Source organism: Schistocerca cancellata, chromosome 5 (assembly GCF_023864275.1).
Source record: "Schistocerca cancellata isolate TAMUIC-IGC-003103 chromosome 5, iqSchCanc2.1, whole genome shotgun sequence".
In the NCBI taxonomy this organism is placed as follows: domain Eukaryota; kingdom Metazoa; phylum Arthropoda; class Insecta; order Orthoptera; family Acrididae; genus Schistocerca; species Schistocerca cancellata.
Genome location: NC_064630.1, coordinates 51,271,851 through 51,298,913, shown reverse-complemented (window position 1 = coordinate 51,298,913; position 27,063 = coordinate 51,271,851).

The following is a 27,063-nucleotide window of genomic DNA, read 5'->3' as shown; positions in this document are numbered from 1 at the left end:
GTTGACACAGACCGTTTCGCGGCCGAATGCGCATAATATTTTGATAATTCGTAACGATCTGGGGTACTTTGTATTATTAAAACAGTTATGTTATCTCGATAAGCTGAAATTCATTTTTATTAGTACAGTTCATATTAATTAGCGTTTCTTCTTTCATTTATATCTTATATTTACGTGTTGTGTTTAACACACTAATCAGTATTAATATAGTCTTACACATGATTCAAAAGAGTCTGACAAAGTTGTGATAGTTTGTCAATTTCACGCCTGTGCATAGTATGTTGGTAGCACTTCGTCGCCTAGCCTGTTATGCTGTGTAGCAGACTTTAAAGTTGTACAGATCAGCATAACGAAAAGGCGAGGGGTCTCGCTCGTTTTGTCCACGACTGTACAAGAGCCAAGAGGTAATACTAAGAGTGGACGACCAAGAACAAGTGCTCGGATTAAAGAGAGTGTAAGACAGGGATGTTCAATCTTTACATCGAAGAAGCAATGATGGAAGTGAAAGTTAGATTCAGGAGTGGAATTAAAATTCAAGGTGAAAAGATATAAATGATACGATTCGATGGAATGAACAAACTAATGAGTGCAGAATATGGGTAGAGATTAAATCGAAAGAAGACGAAAGCAATGGGAAGTATCGGAAATGAGAACAGCGAGAAACTTAACATCAGGATCGATTGTCACGAAGCAGATGAAGTTAAGGAATTCTGCTACCTAGGCAGCAAAATAACCAATGACGGACGGAGCAAGGAGGACATCAAGCGCAGACTAGCACTGGCGAAAAAGGCATTCCTGGCCAAGAAAAGTCTACTAGTATCAGAAATAAGCCTTAATTTGAGCAAGAAATTTCTGAGAATGTACGTCTGGAGCACAGCACTGTACGGTAGTGAAACATGGATTGTGGGAAAAGCGGAACAGAGGAGAATAGATGTTGAAAATTAGGTGAGCTGGTAAGGTAAGCAATGAGGAGGTTCTGCGCAGATTCGAAGAAGAAAGGAATATGTGGAAAACACTGACAAGGAGAAGGGACAAGATTACATGATATCTGTTAAGACATCAGAGAATGACTTCCACGGTACTAGAGGCAGCTGTGTAAAAACTGTAGAGGAAGACCAGGAAATAATTGAGGACGTAGAATGCAATTGCTACCATAAGATGAAGAGATTGGTACAGGAGAACAGTTCGTGGAGGGCTGCATCAGACCAGTCAGAAGACTGATGGAAAAAAAGGACCGCTATCCTCGCTATGATATGCGAGACAGGCTTAAAACTTTCACGAACTTTCGCGAAATGGAAACCACAGTGAAAATCAAAACTGTTTTATTTTCAACAGTTAGCTACAGCTTCCAGCTACTTATCTCCATAGTCGCCGACTCGACTTAGACGTTTGTCGTAGCGTTGTACCAACTTTCCAATACCCTCGTTATAAAAGGCAGCCGCCAGTGCTTTCCGCCAATTCTCTACGCTGGCCTATAGCTCGTTGTCTGTGCCAAAGGGTTGTCTTCATAGCCAGCGGTTCATGTGAGCAGAGATGAAACTCAGAGGGAGACAATTACGAGCTGTATTGTGGGTAATCAAACATTTCCAACGGAAAACGATGCAGGAGCATCTTCATTGCCCTGCAGAATGCAGCTGAGAATTGTCTTGAAGAAGAAAGCGCACGACAGTTATGTAATGTTGGCTGCATAGTTTCAGGCGAAACTTCTCACCAGGCCCTCGTACTTGGCGGGAAACACTATTGTTCTAGGTCGCTGTATGTGCTCCCTATGTTCTCAGAACTAAAATGAACGACGTAAAGCGATCGACGTGCATACTAGAGACACTGCCCAACACTTCTGTGCAAAACGTCATCGGATTTTCACTGTGGTTTCTATTTTGCAACTTTCCGAATAACTCTCGTAACATTTCTTTCAAAAAAGACTCTCAGACCTGGACCCTAGATTGCAAAACCAACTCCACAAGTAGTCGCTATACGGTTTCTAAGTAGTTACTGGCAACTCACGTCTATAATATCCTCCATTTACAAAACAGCTTAAAGGGGGAAAGAAGCGCACATACATATACACGCAAAAACGGAATTTGTTACCTTCTAGTGCATCTAGCCAAGCCCCCCTGGTTCTCATTAAACCCCGTCTCTAGCTGGCCAATGGCTCCGCATTGTAATATGAGGCCCATGTTACCGAGCACGAGCTTGCTCGCTAAATTGCAACACTCGCCCACAACCCCAGAAAATTAATGACAAGCGACTACACGGTACTATAATTTTTATATTTTTTATAGTTTTGATACCCGATGTTCAGAATTCAAATATCAACTTGCAAAAGCAGTTCAACTCTCAAAACATCTCGACAAAATAAACTTTGAAGTTTTCCGAGCATCTTTGATACTTAAAAAAAAAGTCGATGAACTCGACAGGGAGCGGGACACTCTGACAGATTGCTTACCTGACATGTACTGGTCCTGGGATCGATTCCTGGCTTTGGTGATGTTTCAACCAAAGGTGCTTGTTCCATGAACATTTCTGCAAAGCGTAAAATACTTGTACATAAGAATGAAAAACTGTATAATGTTTTTTAATTTATACAATCTTTACTCAGCATCATTTCCTTGGGCCTTTGTCCCAGTTCAAAGCGGAATCGGCCTTCTTACTATAAATTGGGCGATGTTAGTGTCAGAAGGTGGCCAGATGCTCTTCCTGTCGCCACCCTGTACCCCCCAGTACGGAATTTTGTGCACCCCAGCTGTCTGCATCTAGTGTAAGCCATGAAATAGTGCGAACGGTTTCAAATGTCTGCGAGTCGTGTAACTGAGGAGAAACATATGGACCAGTCCAGTATTCACCTAGTGGCATGTGGAAAACCGCCTAAAAACCACATCCAGGCTGACCGGCACACTGGCCCACGTCGTTAATCCGTGGGGCGGATTCGATCCCGGGCTGGCGCGCCTACCCGAGTCCAGGAAGCAGCGCATCAGCGACCTCGGCTAACCTGGTGGGTCAACTTAAACAATCTTTATTAATTATGTTTTGTAGAAGATTCGCAAATAAGAATTTATATTTGTAACGAAAATTGGATTTTTATGTGCTGTGTGCAGTTAGAAACAAGAAGAAGAGAATTTTTCAAGAGAATGACCGTTAAATATGCACTTGACGAAAGAAATTGCTGCATTGGGGCATTGCAATAAGTCAATGGCGACAGATAAAAACTGTGCCGGACCAGGATTCGAACCCATCTTCCCGCGACTAGCCGCTTAACCACTTTGGCTATCCTGTCCAACGCAAATCTCTCACACTGCATAGTAGTCTCCCCTTTCCGTTATTCTTCTTCTCTCCCAGCCCTACTGCATTCCCGTGAAATACCGGACATCATTGTGCAACTGCACTGGAAGATGGATGCGCCGTCAGGCGTGTATAACCGTATTATACCGGGGTGACGAGGTCTTGGGATAGCGTTATGCACATATACTCATACAGGGTGTTTCAAAAATGACCGGTATATTTGAAACGGCAGTAAAAACTAAACGAGCAGCGATAGAAATACACCGTTTGTTGCAATATGCTTGGGACAACAGTACATTTTCAGGCGGACAAACTTTCGAAATTACAGTAGTTACAATTTTCAACAACAGATGGCGCTGCAAGTGATGTGAAAGATATAGAAGACAATGCAGTCTGTGGGTGCGCCATTCTGTACGTCGTCTTTCTGCTGTAAGCGTGTGCTGTTCGCAACGTGCAAGTGTGCTGTAGACAACATGGTTTATTCCTTAGAACAGAGGATTTTTCTGGTGTTGGAATTCCACCGCCTAGAACACAGTGTTGTTGCAACAAGACGAAGTTTTCAACGGAGGTTTAATGTAACCAAAGGACCGAAAAGCGATACAATAAAGGATCTGTTTGAAAAATTTCAACGGAGTGGGAACGTGACGGATGAACGTGCTGGAAAGGTAGGGCGACCGCGTACGGCAACCACAGAGGGCAACGCGCAGCTAGTGCAACAGGTGATCCAACAGCGGCCTCGGGTCTCCATTCGCCGTGTTGCAGCTGCAGTCCAAATGACGCTAACATCCACGTATCGTCTCATGCGCCAGAGTTTACACCTCTATCCATACAAAATTCAAACGCGGCAACCCCTCAGCGCCGCTACCATTGCTGCACGAGAGACATTCGCTAACGATATAGTGCACAGGATTGATGACGGCGATATGCATGTGGGCAGCATTTGGTTTACTGACGAAGCTTATTTTTACCTGGACGGCTTCGTCAATAAACAGAACTGGCGCATATGGGGAACCGAAAAGCCCCATGTTGCAGTCCCATCGTCCCTGCATCCTCAAAAAGTACTGGTCTGGGCCGCCATTTCTTCCAAAGGAATCATTGGCCCATTTTTCATATCCGAAACGATTACTGCATCACGCTATCTGGACATTCTTCGTGAATTTGTGGCGGTACAAACTGCCTTAGACGACACTGCGAACACCTTGTGGTTTATGCAAGATGGTGCCCGGCCACATCGCACGGCCGACGTCTTTAATTTCCTGAATGAATATTCGATGATCGTGTGATTGCTTTGGGCTATCCGAAACATACAGAAGGCGGCGTGGATTGGGCTCCCTATTCGCCAGACATGAACCCTTGTGACTTCTTTCTGTGGGGACAGTTGAAAGACCAGGTGTACCGCCAGAATCCAGAAACAATTGAACAGCTGAAGCAGTACATCTCATCTGCATGTGAAGCCATTCCGCCAGACACGTTGTCAAAGGTTTCGGGTAATTTCATTCAGAGACTACGCCATATTATTGCTACGCATGGTGGATATGTGGAAAATATCGTACTATAGAGTTTCCCAGACCGCAGCGCCATCTGTTGTTGAAAATTGTAACTACTGTAATTTCGAAAGTTTGTCTGCCTGAAAATGTACTGTTGTCCCAAGCATATTGCAACAAACGGTGTATTTCTATCGCTGCTCGTTTAGTTTTTATTGCCGTTTCAAATATACCGGTCATTTTTGAAACACCCTGTAGATGGCGGTAGTATCGAGTACAGAATGTACCATTTGCACTCAGGTGTTGGACGGGACTTAACAGGATTTGAAAGCGGAATGGTAGCTGGAGCTAAGCTCATGGAACATTCCATTTCGGAAATAGGGAATTCAATATTCCGAGATCCACAGCGTGAAGAATGTGCCCAAAATACCAAATTTCACGCATTACCTCTCACCATTGAGAACGAAGTGGCGGACGGCTTTCACTTAACGCCCTAGAGCAGCGGCGTTTGCCTGGAGGTGTCGGTGCCAACACACGAGCAACGCTGCGTGAGATGAGCGCAGAAATCAATGTGGGACATGCGACTAACGTATCCGTTAGGACAGTGCGGCGAAATTTGGCTTTGCCAGCAGACGACTGATGCGAGTGCCTACGCTAACAGCACGACATCGCTTCCAGCACCTCCACTGGCCCCGTAACCACATCGTTTGGATCCTACACGACTTGAAAACCGTGGCCTGGCCACATGAGTCCCGATTTCAATTGGTAAGAGTATGTCGCATACTCCTCGAAGTCATGCATCCAACAAGGCACCGTGCAAGGTGGTGATCGCTCCATAACGGTGTGGACTACGTTTACATAGAATGGACTGGATGTAACGCCGGAAATGCATATCCTCCTATTTCCATCTATTGTACTATAATTTTTTTTCCTATTTTTGTTACCTGAATATATGAAATTTCTGTGTCTTTACGTATTGTAATTGTTTTACTGTTTGTATATATATTTTTTGCATTTATGTCGATGTATAATTGGTTTGTTTCGTAAATATTATTTCTATTTTTACGCTGGGTCTTGCCTATGGAAAACTGCTATCGAACGATTACATCGATAGGTCGTGTGAAGAATCAAAGTGCGTAGGATCTTTGGTAGTGTGAACTCTGCCTCGTGGAGTGCGGGCAGAGCAGAGAAAGTCTGGCTGGGGTGGTGCAGTGGAGCAGGTGTGTTATGTGAAGCTCCCGCGAGTTGCCGCGATTTCGGGGTTTGGCAGCATGTAATTGCGCTCTACTTGCGATGATAGTTTCTGACACGGTGTCGCGGACGGGAAGCATTAGCTGGCGCACATCAAGAGCCCGTTTCGTCTGGTGACCGTGTCGAGAAGAAGGCGCGCCAACATCCAGCTTCAGCAACAGCGACGGCCGACAATGAGTGACTGTCGCCACCTCCTCGATCGACGGCTTCAAACCTTCAATCAACCAACAAGGAAGACTGGAAGCACGTAAAGTTTTAGAACTGTATGGCAGACCTCAGCTTTTCGAACTTTTAAAATTGTTGCATCACAAAATTACAGCAACTTAGCACGAAAGTTTGTTGCTCATTGTCCCAATTGCATTACCAAGCAGGGTCCCTTCCTTTTCCGGAATGAACCTGAGTGTCGTTGAAATTCAAACGCCAGCATCATTCGATTTCACTGCTTTAATTTCAAACTTCAGTTAAGGTATTCATAGCTGGCTACAATATTCAGATTACACAAGCACAAATTAAGAGTGCGAGTGTTGTTACCGTATTTTAGCTTACCTGTGACTGCAGCTCAGCTTGGTACGTACTAAATTTTACTACTGTTAATTGTTCAGAATCATTTAATTCAAGTTCAAAGTTAAATCGCTTATTTCTAAATTGTGTAGATTCAAGTAGCTTTTGAAATGAATGTTGAGGTAGTCCAAGACTAACCGTATTTTACTGAATTTCGATGTGCTTCAGAAAGAAAGCTCACTATTAACTTCAGTCACTAAATTAACTTTCGATTTTCCGGTTTTATTAATTCTTTTGCTAAATTAAGTAAGAGTGTAGCGAAATTTATTACTTCTGACAAACTTTCAGTTTTCACACTATATGTGTCAACCTTCAGATGCCACGCTTCTAATGCTAATTGTATGTGTAATAACCTTTCTTTTTCAGTTACTATAGTAATTGTCCTTAGGACTGGCGACCGTAATTTCCCCCAAATTTCAAATATCTAATTGCCGCTAGTTAATTGTTAACGTAACGGCCGCACATTTACTTTCTTTATTAACTTACGCCTTTTCAAAATTAATTTCCACCAGTTTCATTTGCATTTTTCCTTTCATTTAGATGTAACCCTTTCCTCCCTCTTTCCCTACAGATTAACTTCGGTGACGATTGCTTTTCCCAAATTTCCATTAGGTACACGCGGTTTAATTTTTCACTGTCATTAAGGTCGATAAGTGAGGGGGAGGTTACATGGACTCTTTGGTCCAACTGAGCCGATCATTAACTGGAAACGGTTGTATTTGGCTACTTTGAGACCATCTGCAGCCACTCGTGGACTTAATGCTCCCCAACAATAGAATTTTTTTTTCAATGACAGTGCGCCATGTCACTAGGCAACAATTGTTCGCTATTGCTTTAAAGAACACATTCTGGGCAGTTCGAGCGAATGATTTGGTCATCCAGATTACCCGACGTGGATCGCACCGAACATTTATGGGACATAATCGGGATGTCAGTTCGTACACAAAATCCTGCACTCGCAACACTTCCCTAATTATGGACGGTTATAGAGGCAGCGTGGATCATTATTTCTGCAGGGTGTTTTCCAGCGACTTGTTGAATCCATGCCATGTCGAGTCGCTGCACTACACCGAGCAAAAGAAGGTCTGCCACGATATTAGGCTGTATCTCACGACTTTTTTCTGCTCATTGTATGTAGGTATGGTGTCGGTCCTTTCGCACGTGGTGGCACCGTACCTATATCAAATTACGTATTTTCTAATTAGCATATTTTGAAGAATTTTATACACTCCTGGAAATTGAAATAAGAACACTGTGAATTCATTGTCCCAGGAAGGGGAAACTTTATTGACACATTCCTGGGGTCAGATACATCACATGATCACACTGACAGAACCACAGGCACATAGACACAGGCAACAGAGCATGCACAATGTCGGCACTAGTACAGTGTATATCCACCTTTCGCAGCAATGCAGGCTGCTATTCTCCCATGGAGACGGTCGTAGAGATGCTGGATGTAGTCCTGTGGAACGGCTTGCCATGCCATTTCCCCCTGGCGCCTCAGTTGGACCAGCGTTCGTGCTGGACGTGCAGACCGCGTGAGACGACGCTTCATCCAGTCCCAAACACGCTCAATGGGGGACAGATCCGGAGATCTTGCTGGCCAGGGTAGTTGACTTACACCTTCTAGAGCACGTTGGGTGGCACGGGATACATGCGGACGTGCATTGTCCTGTTGGAACAGCAAGTTCCCTTGCAGGTCTAGGAATGGTAGAACGATGGGTTCGATGACGGTTCGGATGTACCGTGCACTATTCAGTGCCCCCTCGACGATCACCAGTGGTGTACGGCCAGTGTAGGAGATCGCTCCCCACACCATGATGCCGGGTGTTGGCCCTGTGTGCCTCGGTCGTATGCAGTCCTGATTGTGGCGCTCACCTGCACGGCGCCAAACACGCATACGACCATCATTGGCACCAAGGCAGAAGCGACTCTCATCGCTGAAGACGACACGTCTCCATTCGTCCCTCCATTCACGCCTGTCGCGACACCACTGGAGGCGGGCTGCATGATGTTGGGGCGTGAGCGGAAGACGGCCTAACGGTGTGCGGGACCGTAGCCCAGCTTCATGGAGACGGTTGCGAATGGTCCTCGCCGATCCCCCAGGAGCAACAGTGTCCCTAATTTGCTGGGAAGTGGCGGTGCGGTCCCCTACGGCACTACGTAGGATCCTACGGTCTCGGCGTGCATCCGTGCATCGCTGCGGTCCGGTCCCAGGTCGACGGGCACGTGCACCTTCCGCCGACCACTGGCGACAACATCGATGTACTGTGGAGACCTCACGCCCCACGTGTTGAGCAATTCGGCGGTACGTCAACCCGGCCTCCCGCATGCCCATTATACGCCCTCGCTCAAAGTCCGTCAACTGCACATACGGTTCACGTCCACGCTGTCGCGGCCATGCTACCAGTGTTAAAGATGCGATGGAGCTCCGTATGCCACGGCAAACTGGCTGACACTGACGGCGGCGGTGCACAAATGCTGCGCAGCTAGCGCCATTCGACGGCCAACACCGCGGTTCCTGTGTCCGCTGTGCCGTGCGTGTGATCATTGCTTGTACAGCCCTCTCGCAGTGTCCGGAGCAAGTATGGTGGGTCTGACACACCGGCGTCAATGTGTTCTTTTTTCCATTTCCAGGAGTGTATATCAAATTACGTATTTTCTAATTAGCATATTTTGAAGAATTTTATATTTAAAAGGCGTAGGTATTCGAAGCGAATGCAAAGAAATGAAAGAATATGCCCGAAACGAAACTCGGACCAATGATTAGCACTCTCGAGCGCTTCGGATGTTTTCCTTCTTTGTCTGTTTTATGCTTCACGGAAATGCCAGTACAATACGCACCTCTGTTTAAAACTTTGTACTCCGCGGGACTGCTACGGTCGCAGGTTCGAATCCTGCCTCGGGCATGGGTGTGTGTGATGTCCTTAGGATAGTTAGGTTTAAGTAGTTCTAAGTTCTAGGGGACTTATGACCTAAGATGTTGAGTCCCATAGTGCTTAGAGCCGAATCTTTGTACTGTCTGGAAATCCAATCCCCTACAAGGCACGCGAAAATTCTACCACAGAGTTACACTAGTAGTAAAGAAAAAAAAAGTGGCCTTACTTTATAGTATTATAGACTGTCAGAAAACTTCGAGGTCGATTTTTCTGAGAATGTTTTAGAGCTGCATAGAACGGTTTAGGCGGACTGACATTTGAGTTATGAACTTGACGTTCCATAAATATAAAAAAATTACAAAAACCGATTGCTGGTGATCTTTTTGTAAGTCGAATTCCACGGCTTGACACGGAAACATACTTTCATACGTATGTAGATTTCAGTGCCAGACGAATACCTTTATCGATCATGAACGAATACTCAGTCTCGACTTCATACTAGCTAAACTTAAAATATTACCTCTGCCCTACAGGGTCCATGACCTGATTTCAACATCCCCAAGCACTCGCAGAGACCATCGAAAAAATGGTTCAAATGGCTCTGAGTACTATGGGACTTAACTTCTGAAGTCATCAGTCCCCTAGCACTTAGAACTACTTAAACCTAACTAACCTAAGGACATCACACACATCCATGCCCCAGGCAGGATTCCAACCGGCGACCGTAGCGGTCGCGCGGTTCTAGACTGTAGCGCCTAGAACCGCTCGGCTACTCCGGCCGACAGACAACCATCGTTATCGCTCCAAAACATCTCCTACACCCCAGGGGACACAAGACTTGCCAGTCAACCTTAGTTGTCAACCTTAGTTGCAGAATGATCAATACATACTGCCGATGCTAAAGGTCTTCTGGAATCTGTTGCGTTTGAAACGTCCCCTTAGAAAAATTGTACAAGACTGTGCTTAAACTGACACACAATATTTTTAGCGCAACGCAATCTGACTATCAAAAATCCCTACAAAAGAATGGCCCTGACTAACATTAACCTATACGTTTCACAAATCGCTTACCTCACAAAAATCCTCATTACTCGAACTACTGCAATACAGCGAGCGCCACTACTGCCAGCTAAATAACAGATTCAAACTATGGAAGGCACTAACTACTAGTAGGCAAATGAAAGATTTTAATAGAGAACAAACATTGTATTTACCTTAATAGTCATAATATATATAGCAGTTCATAACATCCATTCTCACAAATATCAAAACTCCGCCATTTCTCTCCCCACATCCACCACTGCTGGCGGCTCACCTTCAACTGCGCAACGCTACGCGCTGTTCACATCCAGGTGCCGCTGCCCAACACTACAATGGCAGACAACAATGCAAACTAGCCACAGACTGCACACAGCACAGCCAGTGATTTTCATATAGAGCGCTACGTAACGTTGCCAATAAGAAAACATAAACAGCCTACTTACACGTTCTGCCAAGGCTTTTCAAATGTTCCTTTCCACGAGGTGCCGTAAAATACTAGCCGCCATTCCAATTCACAAGGCCTTAAGCCACCCCGTAGAGTCTGTCCACAACCTACTTAGGAGGATTACAGAAAACCCCAATCATCATCTGCAGGCTAAATAAGGCTAGTTTGGCACGGATTCCGGAAACCACATCTGGTACCCACAGTAGCAAAAGTTTCACCAGAAAAATGAGGCTAGGAGTAATATGTGAAAGCCATCCCTTAGATATCTCTTTCATGTGGTTTATCACTATCAGAGCGGCAAATCACTGGTATGTGTCAAAGACTACTTGCTCACCTTCTTCGTCTTGTAGGAGGCTCACATGTCTTACTGTATAGTGAAACGTATCGGACCGATGTACTTTGAAGGCAGGACTCTCGCGGCTGTCTCTTTGCACGACGGCGACTGCAACACATAACATGTTGTACGTTTTAAATTCAGACTCAAGCGTCTTGTGCATTATTTAGGTGGGTATTTCTAAGCTGCAGTATTTGGGATTTATAATGAGCGCACTGCTTGCTAGCTTTGCATTGACGTTTTTATATACACTCATGGAAATTGAAATAAGAACACCGTGAATTCATTGTCCCAGGAAGGAGAAACTTTATTGACACATTCCTGGGGTCAGATACATCACATGATCACACTGACAGAACCACAGGCACATAGACACAGGCAACAGAGCATGCACAATGTCGGCACTAGTACAGTGTATATCCACCTTTCGCAGCAATGCAGGCTGCTATTCTCCCATGGAGACGATCGTAGAGATGCTGGATGTAGTCCTGTGGAACGGCTTGCCATGCCATTTCCACCTGGCGCCTCAGTTGGACCAGCGTTCGTGCTGGACGTGCAGACCGCGTGAGACGACGCTTCATCCAGTCCCAAACATGCTCAATGGGGGACAGATCCGGAGATCTTGCTGGCCAGGGTAGTTGACTTACACCTTCTAGAGCACGTTGGGTGGCACGGGATACATGCAGACGTGCATTGTCCTGTTGGAACAGCAAGTTCCCTTGCCGGTCTAGGAATGGTAGAACGATGGGTTCGATGACGGTTTGGATGTACCGTGCACTATTCAGTGTCCCCTCGACGATCACCAGTGGTGTACGGCCAGTGTAGGAGATCGCTCCCCACACCATGATGCCGGGTGTTGGCCCTGTGTGCCTCGGTCGTATGCAGTCCTGATTGTGGCGCTCACCTGCGCGGCGCCAAACACGCATACGACCATCATTGGCACCAAGGCAGAAGCGACTCTCATCGCTGAAGACGACACGTCTCCATTCGTCCCTCCATTCACGCCTGTCGCGACACCACTGGAGGCGGGCTGCACGATGTTGGGGCGTGAGCGGAAGACGGCCTAACGGTGTGCGGGATCGTAGCCCAGCTTCATGGAGACGGTTGCGAATGGTCCTCGCCGATACCCCAAGAGCAACAGTGTCCCTAATTTGCTGGGAAGTGGCGGTGCGGTCCCCTACGGCACTGCGTAGGATCCTACGGTCATGGCGTGCATCCGTGCGTCGCTGCGGTCCGGTCCCAGGTCGACGGGCACGTGCACCTTCCGCCGACCACTGGCGACAACATCGATGTACTGTGGAGACCTCACGCCCCACGTGTTGAGCAATTCGGCGGTACGTCCACCCGGCCTCCCGCATGCCCACTATACGCCTTCGCTCAAAGTCCGTCAACTGCACATACGGTTCACGTCCACGCTGTCGCGGCATGCTACCAGTGTTAATGACTGCGATGGAGCTCCGTATGCACGGCAAACTGGCTGACACTGACGGCGGCAGTGCACAAAGGCTGCGCAGCTAGCGCCATTCGACGGCCAACACCGCGGTTCCTGGTGTGTCCGCTGTGCCGTGCGTGTGATCATTGCTTGTACAGCCCTCTCGCAGTGTCCGGAGCAAGTATGGTGGGTCTGACACACCGTTGTTAATGTGTTCTTTTTTCCATTTCCAGGAGTGTATTTACAAGATTTTGAGTTCTGCTTGTTTGTTCTCACTATACGCGAGTTTAGATTTGTCACGATCCAGGCTTTGTCAACAGTAGAAGTATCAATATCGATTTTTCATGAAGTCATTCATGTGAGGGCATCAGTCCCCCAGAACTTGGAACTACTTGAACCTAACTAACCGAAGGACATCACACACATCCATGCCCGAAGCAGGATTCGAACCTGCGACCGTAGCGGTCGCGTGTTTCCAGACTGAAGCGCCTAGAACCACTCGGCCACAACGGCCGGCCGCTTGTGAGCTTACTGCGGAATAATACACAGACTGGGGAAGCACTGATTGTTACGAAACTAGTTAAAGTTTGCAAACAGATGTATAGAAGAATCAGTGTTCAGTGCAACAAACGTCCTGCGTGTTCCCTCTTCTGTATTACTATATACAGGGTGTTTCAAAAATGACCGGTATATTTGAAACGGCAATAAAAACTAAACGAGCAGCGATAGAAATACACCGTTTGTTGCAATATGCTTGGGACAACAGTACATTTTCAAGGAGACAAACTTTCGAAATTACAGTAGTTACAATTTTCAACAACAGATGGCGCTGCAAGTGATGTGAAAGATATAGAAGACAACGCAGTCTGTGGGTGCGCCATTCTGTACGTCGTCTTTCTGCTGTAAGCGTGTGCTGTTCACAACGTGCAAGTGTGCTGTGGACAACATGGTTTCTTCCTTAGAACAGAGGATTTTTCTGGTGTTGGAATTCCACCGCCTAGAACACAGTGTTGTTGCGACAAGACGAAGTTTTCAGCGGAGGTTTAATGTAACCAAAGGACCGAAAAGCGATACAATAAAGGATCTGTTTGAAAAATTTCAACGGACTGGGAACGTGACGGATGAACGTGCTGGAAAGGTAGGGCGACCGCGTACGGCAACCACAGAGGGCAACGTGCAGCTAGTGCAGCAGGTGACCCAACAGCGGCCTCGGGTTTCCGTTCGCCGTGTTGCAGCTGCGGTCCAAATGACGCCAACGTCCACGTATCGTCTCATGCGCCAGAGTTTACACCGCTATCCATACAAAATTCAAACACGGCAACCCCTCAGCGCCGCTACCATTGCTGCACGAGAGACATTCGCTAACGATATAGTGCACAGGATTGATGACGGCGATATGCATGTGGGCAGCATTTGGTTTACTGACGAAGCTTATTTTTACCTGGACGGCTTCGTCAATAAACAGAACTGGCGCATATGGGGAACCGAAAAGCCCCATGTTGCAGTCCCATCGTCCCTGCATCCTCAAAAAGTACTGGTCTGGGCCGCTATTTCTTCCAAAGGAATCACTGGCCCATTTTTCAGATCCGAAACGATTACTGCATCACGCTACCTGGACATTCTTCGTGAATTTGTGGCGGTACAAACTGCCTTAGACGACACTGCGAACACCTCGTTGTTTATGCAAGATGGTGCCCGGCCACATCGCACGGCCGACGTCTTTAATTTCCTGAATGAGTATTTCTATGATCGTGTGATTGCTTTGGGCTATCCGAAACTTACAGGAGGCGGCGTGGATTGGCCTCCCTATTCGCCAGACATGAACCCCTGTGACTTCTTTCTGTGGGGACACTTGAAAGACCAGGTGTACAGCCAGAATCCAGAAACAATTGAACAGCTGAAGCAGTACATCTCATCTGCATGTGAAGCCATTCCGCCAGACACGTTGTCAAAGGTTTCGGGTAATTTCATTCAGAGACTACGCCATATTATTGCTACGCATGGTGGATATGTGGAAAATATCGTACTATAGAGTTTCCCAGGCCGCAGCGCCATCTGTTGTTGACAATTGTAACTACTGTAATTTCGAAAGTTTGTCTGCCTGAAAATGTACTGTTGTCCCAAGCATATTGCAACAAACGGTGTATTTCTATCGCTGCTCGTTTAGTTTTTATTGCCGTTTCAAATATACCGGTCATTTTTGAAACACCCTGTATTACACGTCCCAATTTGTATTTTGAATACAGAGCGGTCACAGTGGTCCTCTTCCACATCAAGGCACAACACAGAGGATCTACTTGCCCATGCACCTGGTCTCTCCTATACGTCCCTGCAAAGCAGTACCTGGGTGGTGGTGTATGGCTCTCTTGATGCGAGACTATGAAGAACTTATTAACTGGTGGGCTAATGATCTCAACACAACCAAATGAGAAGTCCAATTTAAAATAGGGATGCCAACGGCTTTTTTTAAACTAAAGGATGCAGCAGAGAAAGCTTTAAACTGTTAATAAATGAAGTAAAAGAAGTTCGACTACAGTGTCACATGTTATCCAGTTCCAACCGGTAATGATATCAATCCTTTCATAAAGCACTTCGCACAATTTACAGACAACTGTTAGAGAAAAAAATCCTGTTTACACATCTTATTCTGTACTGCTGGCAGAGACGCGATACATTAAGAATTACACAGTCGGCGCGTAACTAGAACATAAATATGCATATCGAGCCGTGACTTCTATAATCAGCCTGGAGATTTCATATTGAAAAAAATCCCGAAAATAATAATAATTTCGGCAACTTTCCTCCAGTATCTTAAACTTACATATTTCTTTAAGCTATTACTTGTTATCAGTGTTGTTAGCTAGAAGCGGTGCAATTATCTGTTTAGGGCAGTAAAATTAACGCACATATTAAAACATTACGGTGCGTAAACTAAAATCTTCAATTTGCAAATTAAACCAATAGCCTGAAGAAGAAAATAAGGAACCTCCTCTAGGAACGCCAGATTTGCTTTCTTCACACTTTTTTCACTGTTTTATTGATTTAACATTAGCGCACCATCTGTATCTCTTTCGCAACTCGACACCTCTACCCACTACGTTGCTGCCAACAAATGAAATCCATGCACGTGTTTGTTACTTGCATCTCCGGAACAGTCTTAACCGCCGATCCTCCCATTACCTTACATTTCATTGTAACAAATCATTCCAATACCGACGCGTTTTCGAGACATCCTCCATATCTGAAGCAGGAGACATACATTATAAAACGGAACCGATCAAATAAAAGCTTCAACCAAAACGACGAAATCCTATATGGGTTCTCCTCAGAACTCGATAAGACCACGAGAGTCGATAACATCCCAAACGGCCGAAATTGGGCATGCACACGTCACAGTGACGTCAGGGAGAGGTATCACTTCAGTGAGCCTGATGCCTCACACAGAAGGAAAGGTATATCGATTGATTTGAAGACAGACTGACATTCAGTGAATATCTAGAAAACTATGAGTGGTTTGCACTAAAATATCAGAGGTGACATTAGTTGTGAAACTGGGCACATGAAGTACTTCCCCAGTTTCCTCGACACTCTAATTTTCTAACCCGAAAATTGCCCGAAGATTTCTGTTTCCCGAAAAGTTCCCCCCCAAAATTATTTTACCTAAAATTCCAAAAAAAATTCCCAAATCTGCGGAAATAGGATCAGCCCGAAACACTTCTATCAGCTCGCATTTCTGGCGAAATGCTTCGTCTGGTTTGATAATAATCTCTCTGTCTGTCCGAACAGGTACTAACGGTACTGACCGACCGTCGTGTCATCCTCAGAAAATGGGCGTCAGAGGATGCGGATATGGTGGGGCGTGTGGTCAGCACATCGCTCTCCCCGCTGTTTTCATTTTTCGTGACTGGAGCCGCTTCTTCTCATCCAAGTAGCTCCTCAATTTGCTTCGCAAGGGCTGAATACACCTCGCTTGCCAACAGCGCTCGGCCTACTGAACGGTCACTCATCCAAGTGCTAGCCAAGTTCGACAGTGCGTAACTTCGGTGTTCTGATGGGAACCGGTGTTACCACAGCTGCAAGGCCGTCGGCCGTTAAATGATACTGCAGTTATTAAAAGAAAACTGGTAATGAAATGAATCTGAATAAAGTATGTGACAGGTTACTGAGAGGATCGCTGCAATAGGTGTCATTCAATTCTGAATTAGTTGGCTTCAAGAAATGTCAATAAATCGAGATAGGTCTGCATCTCAGTGCACCTCATACCTGAGCTTATCATTCGCTTTCTCCATTGCGAAGTGAGGTTTCGAAGTGAATATTATGATTTCCAGTGCCAGGAATGTCACAAAATTTCATGTTTTCTTCTTGGATGATAATGTGAATTAATTTCAAGTCTACCTTCCATTAATTTTGCTGCCATAAAGGTTTCTAAATCATACGAACATTTTTACGCCCAATTTGTATGCGCATCTTAGTCATTAACACAGGGGATAGGGAAAATAATGTGAACAGTGGTAGTGATGGGGTGGTTGTGTCTGACGGTCAACAACGCAGGTATGGCACGTGTCGCGCTGGACTGTGCGTGTTCAGTACGGACTAGGCATCAGTGCAGGTCGTTTACGAGTAGTGCACACTTCGTATTTGCATTCAGAGGCCGAGGTCGACGTGCAACGAAGGACCTAACAGAGTTCCAAAAGCGCTTCAGGCTTGCACCGCGCGACCGCTACGGTCGCAGGTTCGAATCCTGCCTCGGGCATGGATGTGTGTGATGTCCTTATGTTAGTTAGGTTTAAGTAGTTCTAAGTTCTAGGGGACTGATGACCATAGATGATAAGTCCCATAGTGCTAGGAGACATTTGAACTAGAGTTCCAAAGAGGGAAGATTGGGGGGGGGGGGGGCGATTAGCTGTAGCATCACTAACCAGGACAGCCGACGTATTGAATGTTTCAAGGGCAACTGTTTCAACACTCACGACAGCGTACACAAAACGTGGAAAGACATCGTCGCGTAAACGTAATAGTGGGGGCTAATCAAAACTAAATGACAGAATTCAGGAGGACGACGGTTCAATCCCGCGTCCGGCCATCCTGATTTAGGTTTTCCGTGATTTCCCTAAATCGCTCCAGGCACATGCCGGGATGGTTCCTTTGAAAGGGCACGGCCGACTTCCTTCCCTGAACCGATGAGACCGATGACCTCGCAGTTTGGTCTCTTCCCCCAAAAACAACACCAAACAACAAGGAGTAAATGACGGAGATCGTCATACGCTAACACGAATTGTGTCAAAACAATAAAAAACTACGGCGGCTAAAGTGACTGCAGAATTTCAATAGCCATCTTCGAAACCAACCCCCCCCCCCCCCCCGGACACTGTCCGCCGAGAACTCCATAAGCCCCATATTCATAGACAAGCTGCTATACTGGAACCATTAGTGATGTAGTGACGACAACCAATGCAAAGAAGCGTAAACATGGTGTCAGGACCATAAATACTGCACGGATGACCAGTGGAAACACGTGATATGGTCCAACGTTATGTTTTCGTTATGTCCAACATCGAGCCGGCTTTACGACTGCAGAACGCCAAAAGGAGCGTACAGTCCTGATCGCTTGATTCCGACGGTTTGGCATGGAGGTGGAAGTGTGATGGAGTGGGCAGCCATATCATGGTATTCTGCTGGGCGATAATGCACTCATTCACTCAGCCAGGACACTACAATCATTGTATGAGGAGCATGCATCTGAACTGCAGCGCCTTCCCTGGCCAGCACAGTCCCCGGACTTGAACATTATCGAACCCTTGTGGGCGTTGTTGGAGCGCAGACTCCGGAGCAGATTTTCGCCTCCCTCACCACTACAGAAGTTAGAAGAGTTTTCGATCGAAGAGTGGCGTAACATTCCACTGGAGACTATACGGTCATGACATGCCAGTATTCCAAGAACAATCGCAGCTCTATTACGGGCAAATGGGGTCCAACTCCTTACGAATAAACCATTCCCAAGTAACTACATTGTTTTGCCTACCCCCTGTAGTTGATGCAAGCAACACTCACTGAAAAGACAGTCTTACTTCTGCAGAAATAGTATGTGAAAAAGCTTTCAGCTGATACTACTGCCAGCTAATACAAGGTAGGTCTGAAGTGTAGAAAACTTAGCGACACGTGCTGTAGTACGGAATACCTCAAGAGTTCGTTCTTTGAGATCCATTCTTCTTCAAATTCAGGTGTTAAGTAATACAAGGTGCAGTTTGCAAATGCATGGCACACTTATTCTCTATAAGAGAAGACGCACGTACACTTATAGGTTGTGTTAGAATGTTGAATATCTTGATTATGGTCTCTTATTGTTTAACAATTTTATGATGGCAGCCCCTTCATCTATTTCGTGCCGCGCGAAGTGGCCGCGCGGTCAAAAGCGCCATGTCACGGATTGCACGGTAACTCTCACCGGAGGTTCGAGTCCTTCCTCGGGCATGGGTGTTGTTCTTCGCATAAGTTAGTTTAAGTTAGAATAAGTAGTGTGTAAGTCTAGGGACCGATGATCTCAGTAGTTTGGTCCTTTAGGAATACACACACGTCTAATTCGTTGTCCTATGAAAGGCTACATACTATCTAATACTTCAGTGATAGAAATTAGGTAGCGTTACTGTTCACTAATGGCTAAAAATTTTGTAAAATAAGGGGAGTATTTTCCGGGAATTACGAGGGTTGGAACTTTAATAGCGGCTACTATTTATTTACAACTCGTACAAAATAGATACGTGTTTCAAAATTTTACTGACCTTCAGGGTAGTCACCAACATTATGTATAACTCGTTGCCAGAGATGTGGAAGTCGTAGGATACTCTTAGCAGCGCCAGTTGTGTTGACAGTTCGAGTGGCGCTGTCTATTGCCCGACGAATTTGTAGCAGTTCTGAAGCGAATGCCGTGAAGTGTTTGTCAGTTTAGAAATCGAGTTGAACTGACGAGGGCTAAAGTCAGGGGAGTGCAGTACGTGGTACAGCACTTAGCAGCCCCATCAGTCAAACAAATCAGTAACAGTCTGCGCTGTACGTGGTTCACATAGATCTAAGCACTATGGGACTTAACATCTGAGGTCATCAGGCCCCTAGACTTAGAACTACTTAAACCTAACTAACCTAAGGACATCACACACATCCACGCCCGAGGCAGGATTCGAACCTGCGACCGTAGCAGCAGCGCAGTTCCGGACTGAAGCGCATAGAACCGCTCGGTCACAGCGGCCGGCGAACTGTACGTGCTTGAGCATTGTCCTGCAAAATGATGGTCAGGTCCTGCAGGAAGTGTCATCATTTCTGTCTCTATACGGTTCATTTTTGGAACACAACCTACGACCAGCTTAGAGACAGAAGTGATGACATTTTCTGCAGGACAATGCTCAAGCACGTACAGTGCAAGTTGTTACTGATTTGTTTGACTGACGGGGCTGCTAAGTGCTATACCACCTACCGCACTTGTGAGTTCAACCCGATTTCTAAACTGAAGGAAACACTTCACGGCATTCGCTTCAGAACTGCTACAAATTCGTCTGCTCGAACTGTCACCACAACCGGCACTGCTACGAGTATCCTACGACTTCCACATCGCTGGAAACGGTTTATACACAATGTTGGTGACTACTTTGAAGGTCAGTAAGACAAACACGTATCTATTCTGTACGAGCTGTAAATATTTGCCACTATTAAAGTTCCAACCCTGGTAGTACCGGAGTCATATTAGCTGTGCATTCGGATGTTAACGTCTAGTAGGTAGCAGCAGCTTTCATTTGCTACTATGTAGACTGTTAATCGTCAAAGTTCATCTGACTCAAAGAAACAAAGAATGTTTGTGCTATCCAAAACAGTTGTCGAAATTTCAAATAATAAACACTCCCCCACCCCTCTGCAGCAGTTCAACCAGAAAGCCAAATTCCAGCCTATGCTCTGTACACGCTGGTAGCCCATATCAAATATTCCTGTGTGCAGCGTCCCGTAGACTTTGATGGAAGTATCAAACACACACACACACACACACACATATCGTGCATTTGTCGTTTTCCACTAACGAGACCCGCACTCCCGGAACGCGGATCGAGGGCGACCGCCTTTGTAATTCTCTGTGTGTGATACGCGACTCCGCTGCATCGCAATGTTCTCCGTTCATTTGCGTAACTGAAATGCCGCGCAGCTAGATGCATCAGCACAAGGGAGCGAGTCCCCAGCGCTTCCACCACACGTCTCTGCAGTCAGTATTCCTCGAACGAACAACTCTAAACAACTGCCTTTTCGTGAGTAAAAATTTCTAATACCACAACATTTTTAATTATGTGAAACTTTGAAAGGTGGCTACACTGAGTCACAGCGCCAGAGACTGCGCCAAAGAGTATTATTCTGCCGCCTCCACTGGGGCAGTAGTAGCTCAGAGGCTGCCGTGGGCAGTGCTTGTTGAGAGGATGTCGAGAGCAGTACTAGTTCAGAGAATGTCGTGTGCAGTTGTTGTTCTGTTGGGCGAGACAGTAGATGCTGTTCGGGTGGTGTAATGTATAGATGGAACATGTTGCAATGATCACAGTGTATTTTTCGTCAATATACAGGGTTATTACAAATGATTGAAGCGATTTCACAGCTCTACAATAACTTTATTATTTGAGATATTTTCACAATGCTTTGCACACACAAACAAAAACTCAAAAAGTTTTTTTAGGCATTCACAAATGTTCGATATGTGCCCCTTTAGTGATTCGGCAGACATCAAGCCGATAATCAAGTTCCTTCCACACTTGCCCTCACGCGTTCAACCGTTTCTTCACTCACTGCAGGCCGACCCGTTGATTTCCCCTTACAGAGGCATCCAGAAGCTTTAAACTGCGCATAACATCGCCGAATGGAGTTAGCAGTTGGTGGATCTTTGTTGAACTTCGTCATGAAGTGTCGTTGCACTGTTGTGACTGACTGATGTGAGTGCATTTCAAGCACGACATACGCTTTCTCGGCTCCTGTCGCCATTTTGTCTCACTGTGCTCTCGAGCGCTCTGGCGGCAGAAACCTGAAGTGCGGCTTCAGCCGAACAAAACTTTATGAGTTTTTCTACGTATCTGTAGTGTGTCGTGACCATATGCCAAAGAATGGAGCTACAGTGAATTTATGAAATCGCTTTAGTCATTTGTAATAGCCGTGTATATGGAGGTAACAAAAAAAAAGAAAAGAAAAACGTGCATGGGGGCTTAATTAAAATGCAATAATTTTAGTAGCTGTGTGTCCGGTTACGAAGTCTCGTAACCAGTTGGCCCTGAGTAGTATTAGTACGCAATGTGACTGCATAACATAACAATAAAGAATGAAGGGAAATTTCCGTTAACACAATTGATTAATTAAGTCCCCTGCAACTATAAAAGCTACGAAACAACAAAGCACAAGTGTAACTGTTCTGTGTGTGGTAGTGTGATTCAACGTACAAGTATCTGCCACGGTTCTTCCTCAATACGACAAGAAATTTTAAACACCATTTACAATGAACTAATTGAAAAACCAGAAATACTATAATTGCACATAGAAACTAGAATTACAAGTCTAATACATGAACAAGAGCCAGATGCTTTGTTGACTGAACCTGTGACCAAGAGGCATTATCATTAAGTAAATGTGAAATAATTTTTTTTTTGTTACCTCCATCTATATTGACGAAAAATACACTGTGATCATTGCAACATGTCCCATCAATACATTACACCAACCGAACAGCATCTACTGTCTCACCCCACAGAACAATAACTGCACACGACATCCTCTCAACAAGCACTGCCCACGGCAGCATCTGAACTACTACTGCCCCAGTGGAGGCGGCGGAATAATAATCTTTGGCGCAGTCTCTGGCGCTGTGACTCAGTGTAGCCATCTTTCAACTTTGTCATATTACTTGCAGGGCAATAATGCCGTATGGCTCCTGAAGTATCTACAGGGCTACTATACAGGGTGAAAAGTATTTAAACCAACAAAATCTGGGAGGTTGTAGGGGACATCAAAACAAATATTTTTCCCTAATGTCATTTTTTCCTATGAGGATTATTTAAACCGGTGGAGGCCCTATTACGCTCTTCAGTTGTTAGAGGTTCAAATGGTTCAAATGGCTCTGAGCACTATGGGACTTAACAGCTATGGTCGTCAGTCCCCTAGAACTTAGACCTACTTAAACCTAACTAACCTAAGGACATCACACAACACCCAGTCATCACGAGGCAGAGAAAATCCCTGACCCCGCCGGGAATCGAACCCGGGAACCCGGGCGCGGGAAGCGAGAACGCTAGTTGTTACAGGCCGTATTACGATCTTCAGCTGTTAGAGGGCATATTACGCTCTTCAGTTGTAAGCAACTGCTGTCCACCAGTGTAGTAGTGCATTGTCTCTGTTTACTGATGGAGCGATACACCGGGAGTGAGTACACTGATATGGTTGGTGCGTACTACATAGCGCACCACAACGGACGAGCTGCACAGCGGGTTTATCATCAACAATATCCTAATCGCGGTATTCCGCATCATGCGACTTTTGCTGCTGTGTACCAACGTCTGTGTGAGGCCGGGTCATTTAGCAGATTACTTGGACAGGGACGCCGTCGCACGGTAAGAACGCTGCAATTTGAGGAAGCTGTCTTGCAGCATATGGAGCGGGTTCCTTCAATCAGCACTCGTGCAAGTGCACGTAACGTGGGGACGAATCAGACGAACGTAAGAACAGTCCTTCGAGAGCAATTGTTACGTCCATTTCACTTACACAACCTGGAATCATTTGATTATCCACCCAGAGCATAGTTTTCGCAGTGGTACGTGTAACAGTGTGAAATGCATCCTACATTTCCATCCTCTGTGTTTTTTACTGATGAAACAACGTTCGGGTGTGATGGAGTCTTCAACGTGCACAATTCGCATGTTTGGAGTCAGGATAACCCGCATGCCACAGTTACTAGCGCTCATCACGTGCGGTTCTTCGTTAATGTGTGGGTCGTTGTTGTTGGGGACTATTTAATTGGGCCGTATCTGCTACCTAGGCACTATTACACTTTCCTCGCCAAAGCATTGCCAGAATTGCTGGAAGACGTCCCGCTCCCTACAAGACAACGCATGTGGTTCCAACATGACGGGGCGCCGGCACATTTCAGTCGTCGTGTGCGTCGATTGCTGGACCGACGGTTCCCAGAAACGTAGATTGGCAGAGGTGGTCCTGTACCATGGCCTGCTCGATCCCCAGATATGTCCCCTCTGGACTTTTTTTGTGTGGGGAGAGATGCGCAACCTTGTTTACGCAACTCCTGTTGCATCAGAAGAGGTTCTGGTTGCCCGGATAGTAGCAGCAGCAGGAACAATTCAGGATACTCCTGGAGTTTTTGCCCGTGTCAGACAGAACATGATCCAGCGGTGTAGCCTTTGTGTACGTGCCAATGAAGGCATTTCTGAAAATCTACTGTAATTGAAATTGGGTTGTGTTAATGTGTTGTCCCGTGGTCATAAAAAATGGAAAAGTGTTTGTTGGTTTAATTAATTTGCCGCCAGAGAAATCTTCCTCTACCGATTTAAATACTCCTCATAGGAAAAAATGACATGAGGGAAAAATAATTGTTTTGATGTCCCCTACAACCTCCCAGAGTTTGTCGGTTTAAATACTTTTCACCCTGTACATGATTCATTCGCATTCAGAGCTCTACATTTTCCACAGTATTGCGTGCACAAATACGGTGATTGGAACTTAAATAGTGGCAACTACTTATTCACAAGTGATACAAAAGAGTTACATGTTTGCACGTGTTACTGTCCTTCAAAGTAGTCACCAGCGTCGTGGAGAGCTCATTGCCAGCGATGTGGAAGGCATAGTATACCGTTAGCAGAGCCTGTTCTGTTGATGGTGCGAATGGAGCGGTCTGCTGTCTGTCGAATCTCTGGAACAGTTCTAAAGCGAATGCCACGAAGTGGTTCCTTCATCTTCGGAATCAAATTAAAGGCACAAAGACTTACGTCCGGGGAGTATGGTGGATGGTACAGTATTTCCCAGTCCTCTCGACCGAACAGAGCAGCCACAGCTTGCGCTGTATGCGCCCGCGCATTGTCGTGCAAAGTGATGGGTGGGTTGCGCAGAAAGTGTCGCCGCTTTTTTCGCAAAGCTGGTGGTAGGTGATGCTCCAAATACGAACAGTAATGGTGTGTACTGACGGTCTGCCGTCGAGGAATGTAATGCGTTAGGATAACAGCATCACAGTCGTACACGAGAATCACCATAACTTTAGACCGCTCCATTCGCACCACCAACATGACAGGCTCTGCTAACGATATACTACTCCTTCCACATCGCTGGCATCGGGTTCTACACGACGCCGGTGACTACTTTGAAGGACAGTAACAGGTGCAAACATGTAATTCTTTTGTATCGGTTATGAGTAAAGTTCCAATCCTCGTATAAATAATACATGAATAGAACCGTAAAGTCACCAGGATTGCATTTTACTCTCTAAAAATGTTTTATGAATGCCCCTCTGGTGACACGACACACGTCCAAGCGGTAGTCGAGTTCGTTCCATACTTTGAACTGGGTGACTCAGGAGGAAAGGTACCTGATTTGACGTGCGTTATCATTTGTGATTCTGAACATAAAAAGTCTTATGAATGTATGTCCTGTTCTTAACAGTTTCCGAGGAATCTAGTGAAAACAATTGGGAACAACACAAATGCAGGTAAGAGTAAATGAAACATTGTGGTTTAATGTTCTGTCTATCTCTGGACACCGAGCAAGGTGGCGCAGTGGTTAGCACATTGGACTCGCATTCGGGAGAAAGACGGTTCGAACCCGCGTCCAGCCATCCACTTTTGAGTTATCCGTGATTTCCATAAATCGCTCCAGTTAAATGCTGGGATGGTTTCTCTGAAAGGGAGCGGCCGATTTTCTTCCCCGTCCTTGACACAACCCGAGCTTGTGCTCCATCTCTAATGACGTCGATATCAACGGGACCATAAACCCAATCTTCCTTCCGTCATCTAACTGTGCACAGTTCCTCACAAAAGATGTTGCTTAAGTCCACCATCAACAGCAACGCATGTAGAAGCTCTTGTAGACACCTGCTGCGTTGCCGATGTGAGCTCATTCGTACGGTTTGAAAGGTACATGCTGAGATTCGATCAGGATAGAGCCAGTGAAAAATGTCGATAGTTCCCAACCGCAAGGTTGGACGGGTAGTACATCTTCGAGTAGTAAGATCTTTGACAGCTAACAGAGCTAGGTGCACGCGGTAAAAGTTTGAGTAGTGGTGAGGAGATGCGCAGAGACAGCAGACGTGTTTCGAGTCGGAGCTAGATGCCTGCAGGAGGCAGCCGGGTCGTGACAGCATCAAAGTAAGAATTGGCGCTACGCACATAATAAGTTATATATTGAGCGAAACTTGGCACATACCTGGGGAAACTAGAAAGAATAATTAATAAAATAGGTTTTCTTTGGTTAAATAATGTCTAAAAGCTAGATAGAAATCCCATTGTTGATGCAAACAGCGTTTTGTGAAAGTTTCTCGTAAATCCATGCTATAGAAGTTTTTTTTAGTTTGTAAGTAGGCTGTTTAGGTTTTCTTATTGGTAACGCCACGTAGCGCTCTGTATGGAAATCACTGGCTGTGCTGTGTGCAGTCTGTGGCTAGTTTGCATTGTTGTCTGCCATTGTACTGTTGGGCAGTTGGCTGTTACCAGCGCGTAGCGTTGCGCAGTTGGAGGTGAGCCGCCAGCAGTGGTGGATGTGTGGAGAGAAATGGCGGAGTTTAGAAATTTGTAATACTGGATATCACGAACTGCTATATACATTATGACTTTTGAACACTATTGAGGTAAATACATTGTTTGTTCTCTATTAAAATCTTTCATTTGCTAACTATGCCTATCAGTAGTTAGTGCCTTCCGTAGTTTAAATCTGTTATTTAGCTGGCAGTAATGGCGCTCGCTGTGTTGCTGTAGCTTGAGCAACGAAGATTTTTGTGAGGTAAGTGATTTGTGAAAGGTATAGGTTAATGTTAGTCAGGGCCATTATTTTGTAGGGATTTTTGAAAGTCAGATTGCGTTGCGCTAAAAATATTGTGTGTCAGTTTAAGCACAGTCTTGCATAATTTTTCTAAGGGGACGTTTCAGGTTTTTCACATGTGCCTTAAAAGTTTGAACAATAGATATTTTTTAGATAAAATTAGAGTTTCATCTCACACCTTATGTCGTTCTCCGCATCCTGTGCTTGCATTGAACCAAAGGGTACATTAAAGTAAAGTTCCCATGAGTAAAGCTAATAATTTCATTTATCAGAGTAAAATAATCTATATGCCATTGCACAGTTGGCAAATTATA